The sequence below is a fragment of the Limulus polyphemus genome, unplaced genomic scaffold, assembly GCF_000517525.1.
Source record: "Limulus polyphemus unplaced genomic scaffold, Limulus_polyphemus-2.1.2 Scaffold1482, whole genome shotgun sequence".
Classification (NCBI taxonomy): domain Eukaryota; kingdom Metazoa; phylum Arthropoda; class Merostomata; order Xiphosura; family Limulidae; genus Limulus; species Limulus polyphemus.
This window is the reverse complement of record NW_013667092.1, coordinates 70096-77095: the sequence shown is the minus strand read 5'-3', so window position 1 is coordinate 77095 and position 7000 is coordinate 70096. Positions and strand designations below refer to the sequence as shown.

Below are 7000 nucleotides of genomic sequence, written 5' to 3'. Positions count from 1 at the left end.
TAGCGCAGATAGCTCTCATGTAGCTTTGCGCGAAATTCCAAACAAACAAACAATCTTAATATGTGTATTAATAATACTGCAGAAAGTTACATACCATTGTGAAGTTCCGCCTGTACAGTGGTTCAAAATTTCGACTTTTGACATCACAACAACAGGATAATTTCCACACGTTCTTGCACGGTTGATGACATCGCATCCAATTATTGTAACAGAAGAAAAAAAGACAGTTACTGAAACACAAACACGTATCTTCATGATTACTCTGATCCTGTTTCTTATACGAATAAAGGCAAGTGTATAAAACTTATAAAACGGCTCATTAAACTTAGCATTAGTGTAAATCATATATTTATTCACTTATGACTAAGTTTTTTCTGTAGTTTCCTACTTCCAAGCAACTAGAAAAGAAATTATCCATTTATTGTTTGTTTGTGTTTCTAAATACCTCCTTTCTTATTATTTTGGTTAATATTTGCAAGGACTTTCAATAAGCGGAAACTTAGATTGGTTGTCATGGTAATAAAAGACTTCAATCTGTTTTTGTTTTTTTTAGAACAAATTACCAATCAGAATTGTGAGCCCAAGCAAATACATGTGTAATTCATTGTGTGTGGTGTATCTGTGTAAGGATAACAAATACTTGTGTAATTCATTGTGTGTGGTGTATCTGTGTAAGGATAAATGTTTCAGTAAACAGTATCGTAAATGTTTTTTTTAGATAAAAGTTGTCAATGAGCAAAAAAAATATCCTGCTGTAGATGATTATTGTTGATATTATTTCTGTAGCTGTTACTTCAACAAGACTTCACTGAGCAGGTTCCTTTGTACTCGTTCAGGTTCGAAAAATTGAATTTTCTAGAGTATACAGAGTTTGCTGTTTTTCGTATCGCATTATTATCAACTTTGTAATAATCAGTCCTTTGTTTCAACTCTCTAACCCGTATGAAACTTTGTTAAACACCACAAACTTAATATGTTAATGTCTTTTAATTTATGTTGTGATAATGATACTTTTTTGTTATCGTGGGAAACAAGATTACTCAAATCCTTTTGAACTTCTTATTAGTGTAGGAAACAAGATTACCCGAATCCTTTTGAACTCTACATTAGTGTAGGAATATATCAACACAAGTTTGCTGAACAACTTATCATACTTGTGCCAACTATTATTTTAATTATATACAAAATATATTGAATGGTTTCATGTGAATATCTGTGAAGGACGATTCAAGTTTGGAAAATAACGAGTAAGATCTGTGGTCAGTGGGAAAATGTTGGATGTGACCATTTTGGAGGCAGTTCCTTTATGACGAGTGCCCGTACAGATCTCCTATTGTGCTTCCGACGAACGAGGGGGGAGGGGGGTCAGTGCTGGATGCTATGTTGATTTGGTATTGGATTAAATTATATTCAGGATTTTGATGGGCATAGTCATAAAGGCCATGGATTGGTCATTAAGTGGTCCTCATCTAAATCTCATAAATTATTATTGAAACGTCCATATGCGCTTTGTGTATCAATTAACCCTCCCCGTAAAGTCGGCAAATTTGGTACTACATTAACTGGGATATGATCCTCAATATCGTCGTCTGCCGACCCATTGTGCCCCGCACATCCAGAGACTTTACCAATGCCAGATGGTCTATTCTCGTTAATGAGCCAAATGTAGCTCTTTCAAATACATTGACTCATCTAAAATCATAATTCTACTACACTGAATTTATCATTTTTATTTGTAACTTGCGATATTTTATCGCTGAAATCGAACCTTTGACTGTATACTCTTTCTTTATTTCAGGCTGTTTGTTTATTTGGATGAAAAACAATTTTGGTTCCGAAATATTTCAGATTGTTTGGGATATTTGCTGTAAAATGATTGTAGCATACATCCTTGTTCTTATCACGGGGCGCGGGTTTTGGCTGTGATGAGCTTTGGATTTCGAAATGAGGGAGCAGCTCCCCAATATTCCATTTCTTAGCAAAAATTCAAATTTCTGTGAATTTTGTCGGCAAAATCTTGATCCTTATTTTTCGAGGACATCTTGGGAGAAAAATAAATAATTTCTTTTTGCGACGAATTTTTAGGGAAACAATGAGAATGCCGAGAACATTTGGCAGATGTCCAGCAATAAATGATAAAGTTCCTAAATGGATCATTGGACTGTCATAGTCTGCGCAAAGAGGTCCCACTTGCAAAGGGACACCGAAAAGTTATATCGGTATTTTGCATACCACTATATATATATATAACACCAGCCATTAAAAATAATGAATGATATTCGATGTTAATATAGCACTTTCGGTAAGACCTGTTATGTCTATCAGATCTGTATTGTAGGTGGCTTCAAATATTGGTGTTAGAAAAATATCATTGAATAAAATAAATACCTTTAATATTCGCATTTTTATTGTATTATTGAAGTGTTGTTATTTGTTCAGTTCTATAAGTAATTTTTTCTCGATGTATTGTCCTTTTTTTGTTTCCTGTAAAACTGAACTAAGATTATAGTGGTTCCGTTATAAGTCTTTACACTAGGGCAGGTGTCTCTAAACTACGACCCACGGGCCGCATCAGGCCCACCAACAGTTTATTAAAATAATAATATAATTTTTTAATATTGTAAAAAATATAACTTAACTGAGCAAAAGCCAATCTGATCATGTATGCATCTACTTAATTTTACCACGACCCCTCCGGCCCGCGAAGCCTAAAAAGATCTACCTCCCGGCCCTTGTCCAAAAAGGTTTGGAGACCCCTGCACTAGGGCTAAGGAAAACCTGCCACTGGACCTGTTAATTGTAGACTGTGAAGGTTTTGGGCCAATCTGTAAACTCCAGTCGTTTCTGTTCTAACTAGTTTACCACACATCACACTGAACACCCCTATCATTCAAAAAATTAAACGTCCCACTTCTTTTTTATAACAGAATAACAGTAAGTAAAATGTATTCATAAATTAAAATGTATTAACAATTTGTAAATAATAATTAAGAAAGCTTTTTTTTCTGTGCGCAAAGTTTTTCATAATTTTTACGCATAGTCATCTGCAAATTTGAACTGATAAACTAAACATCTCTAATTCACACTTGAAGCAAGCTAACCTCTACGCCACAAAATTGTAGTCCCTTCCGATGTTTTTATTTTAATTTTAATATTTTACAGATACAATTACTACCTCACCATGAACTGTACAAAACGGTAAGCCTTCGGACTTATAATGCTAATAAGTTCGCGACCCTCAGTGGGCACAGCATAGGTAGTCCATTGTGTAGCTTTGTGTCTAAAACAAAACTGTTTCAATCGTAATCTTATTTATATTTGACTTATTATTTCAGATACGTGAATCTATTTCTAACTGTCAAATTTAAGTACAGTAGAATCTCGACATTAGAGCACCCTTCCGACTGTGTCCAAATTCCCTCTATATCAAAGTGCCCTTAATATAAAAAATGAGCCATGCAAAGTTGGATTCCATATTGACCATAATAAATTTTTGAAATTTACGGCCCACCATTTTGTTTGGTGTATTGCAGGACACGGGTGTTCGTGAGTTGCACGTTGCCATGACATGGAGGTTGTCAACAGGAGGTCTCAGAGGGTGGACTAGCTGTGGCCTTTTTTCTTTATTATTGGTCACAAAGTTTCAAAGTACTTCTCTTCAGAGTTCGAACTGCTAAACATTTCACATTTATTTTCTATGTTTATTTAACTGTCAATGACTTAAATAGAAATCCGCTGAAAATATAGCGACAAATCACCGCTCGTGTCATTAGGCTGTTTACGTGACATCATAATACCATACTCTCGAGAGCAACAAAGCGCGCGCGCGCACACACACACACACACACACACACACACACACACACACACACACACACACAGAAATAAGCTGATTTGACTACTTCTTCCAGAACACGATGTGAAATTTATCAGCTGATGTATCCAACAGTATTTACAACAAGAGTTACCCAGAGTAATAACATTGCACTTGGAATATGTGAAAACGTTTATTGCAGTATATGGTTCGGAGCCGATCCAATAAGCATCGCAAGTGTTTGAATATTGGTCATCCTTCTGGGATGTTTGGAATTTAGCTGTATATCGTACAGGCATACAAAGATAACTTCCCGTTTTATCGAGTGCCGGTATAGAGAACGAGACTAAAGACACTGCCCTTAATCTGGAACATCAAGGTGCCTGTTATTGCAAAATATAGTTTGGTTAAAAATAGTAGAAAAAAGAATGAGACTGAAAAGATCTGCCCTTAATGGCGCGATGACCGTTAATCGAGGTTCTGTTCTTTCTAATTCTGTTCTGGATCACAAATATTTTTTAACTGAAATTAAAATTAACATACATGGAGTAATTCCATTTGAACATGTATTCTTTAAATATCCAAGGGCCGGGATTAATTAGAATTAAAATCTCCGGTTGATGATTCCGTACACATCTGTGTTGCCCCCCAGTGGCACAGCGGCATGTCTGCGGACTTACTAGAATCCGGGTTTCGATACCCGTGGTGGGCAGAGCACAGATAGCCTAATAACAAACAAACAAATATCTGTGTTACGTTTGTATGTATATATTATACACAAATAAAAATAATGTCAATTGAAAAGTGGTGTTAATACAAATTGTTGAGCTAAACGAAAATGTGCTCCAAAAGCAGTGAGAAGCAAAGCTGTCCAGACTTGCTGGTAAATTGACATGATATACGTGTTTATCGTAGGCACCGACTTTTCCTTTTCCCAGAACGGCCAAGATTAGGGTTACAACTTGGCTTACAATCCTAGGGTTACAGATCTGGAACATTTGAGGCATGACAGGTTTTTATATTTGCCCCCAAATGGAAATTAATACGTAATCATAATGACAGCTGAGGCAGCATTTCTGAGCACGTAGCATTGACCCAGTATCTGTTAGTTGTTAAGCGCAGAGCACTGATAGTGCTGTGCCCATCACGGGTATCTAAACCTGGTTTTTAGCATTATAAGCCTTCAGACTTATCTCTGAGCCACTGGGGTGGGGGGCTTGACCAGCTATAAACAACAAATGTACATCACTGAATGCATCTCATAATAATATATTACGTTGCACTTTTCACCGGGGGCTGGGTCATGCAACCCTTTCCCTACGTACTCGGCGCCTTTGTTGTATATAGTTACCATAGTAATGCTGAAGTACATTGTTGAGTATATCGGCAGCCGATGTTACAGTGTTACCTTCATTTTACCTTTGATGTCCCGATCTTAATTGTAATAGACATTCGCTTTATCCGTTTTATTGTATTTTGTCGAAAGAAAATTAGTTTTAAACGTAACTTTCAAGTTGAGCCAGAAATAAGATGATTTTAATAACACAAAACACATTGAATAAACGTTTCGGTGTTGTACAACCTCCCCCCGCATTTTAATGAAATTGTAATTTTCATTTGCTTTTTTTTTGTTTCGAATTTTGGAACATATTTACAAAATATTTTCCCTCTTAATATAATTGTTTGAAAAAATATGAATCTCATTTTAATTGCGCTTTGCCATTAGATTTTCGCACACATTTCTATTAAGAAGACGTAATACTAATAAAATAATAATAATTTTTTTGATTGTTGATAACATGTTGCTCTTAAGTCAACAGCAAGTTTAACATTCAAAAATACTCATTAGAGAAAACGTCTTACGAATAGCCCCTCCCTATTCCCGTGGTGCACACGTGTGACCAAAATAAAGTGAATATATTAAAGTGCTCGAAAATAAACTTCTTGAGCATTGATTGTAAAAATAAAATTCAAAAGAACCAACAATGTATATTTTTGTCGTTTTCTTTTTAAAAGCATATACAATACGCTAGAGAAACTTTTAACACATTTTCACTTGTGACTTACCTTTTTTGCTGTTTAAAACAAATTTTCACACCTTGCTGTCCCTTTCTTTCTTTCTTTTTACGTGACACATTAAGTCCAGATGATGATCATTTTTATAAACTTGAAAATATTATATCTCATAAAAGAATATGATACCACAATTATACAAGACTCGTTCACTGTTAAAAACCAGTATATAAAATCGTAATAATTCTTTGAAAACTATGGAGTTTCTATGTGAACCCGCCACCTAATGATTGTTCAGCCGATGTAATTACTCGATTAGTTGAACTGGGGAAGAGGAAGGTGTTAATGGTATGATGTTCAGAGGGTAATGCAGAAGATTAATTTGGGCGGCGGTAATCGAGCAGAAACTTGCTGAGAATCTGAGGTGAGGGTTGTAGGGGGGGCGCACTCTAATGGAAATAAATTAATAGATACTTTTAATTGAAAAAAAAGCAACAACTAATAACTTTAAAATACAACAACTAATAACTTTAAAATACAACAACTAATAACTTTAAAATACAACAACTAATAACTTTAAAATACAACAACTAATGACTTTAAAAAAGCAACAACTAATGACTTTAAAAAGCAACAACTAATGACTTTTAAATGTTATATTTATGTGCATCTACTCAGACGGGTTTTGGAGTAAGACAAAAACCAAAAGACGTGATATAGAGGAAATGATCTGAGCGAAATTTTCGTTTGTTTTTATTATTTTTTTGTATTGATTTCTGACATACCTTTTCCATAACATGATTTTTCGAATTTGTGCGCCAAGAATTTTGTGCCCCAAAGCGGTAACTGTTCCACAATTTAGCCTGTAATATCCCCTAATGTTATATATTGATTATTGTAACAAGTAGAAGTTGAATAAAAACATCAAATAATACGTGCAGAGGGAGTGGGGTTGGTGGTGAAGGTAACTCGAATTTGATGTTAATTATTAAAACAGGTAAGTTTATATTACTTGGCTGTTAACGCTTAATCAGTGGTACTGTGCATTTAAACGATACAATAGTTTCGCCCCCTTATTTTAAGAAGACTGCATTTTTCTTTTTTTCATTTCGAATTTTGAGAATTAAATTATCGTATGCGTATTCATAAAATCTACAAATATATATATATATA

At 34.8% G+C, this 7000-nt stretch overlaps 1 protein-coding gene across 1 annotated transcript in view; it reads left to right on the top strand.

The window, feature by feature from the left end:
• The window catches only part of LOC106463786, a 56508-nt gene that overhangs the window by 26845 nt on the left and 22663 nt on the right, over positions 1-7000 (top strand). The gene's annotated exons all lie outside the window — the stretch shown is intronic.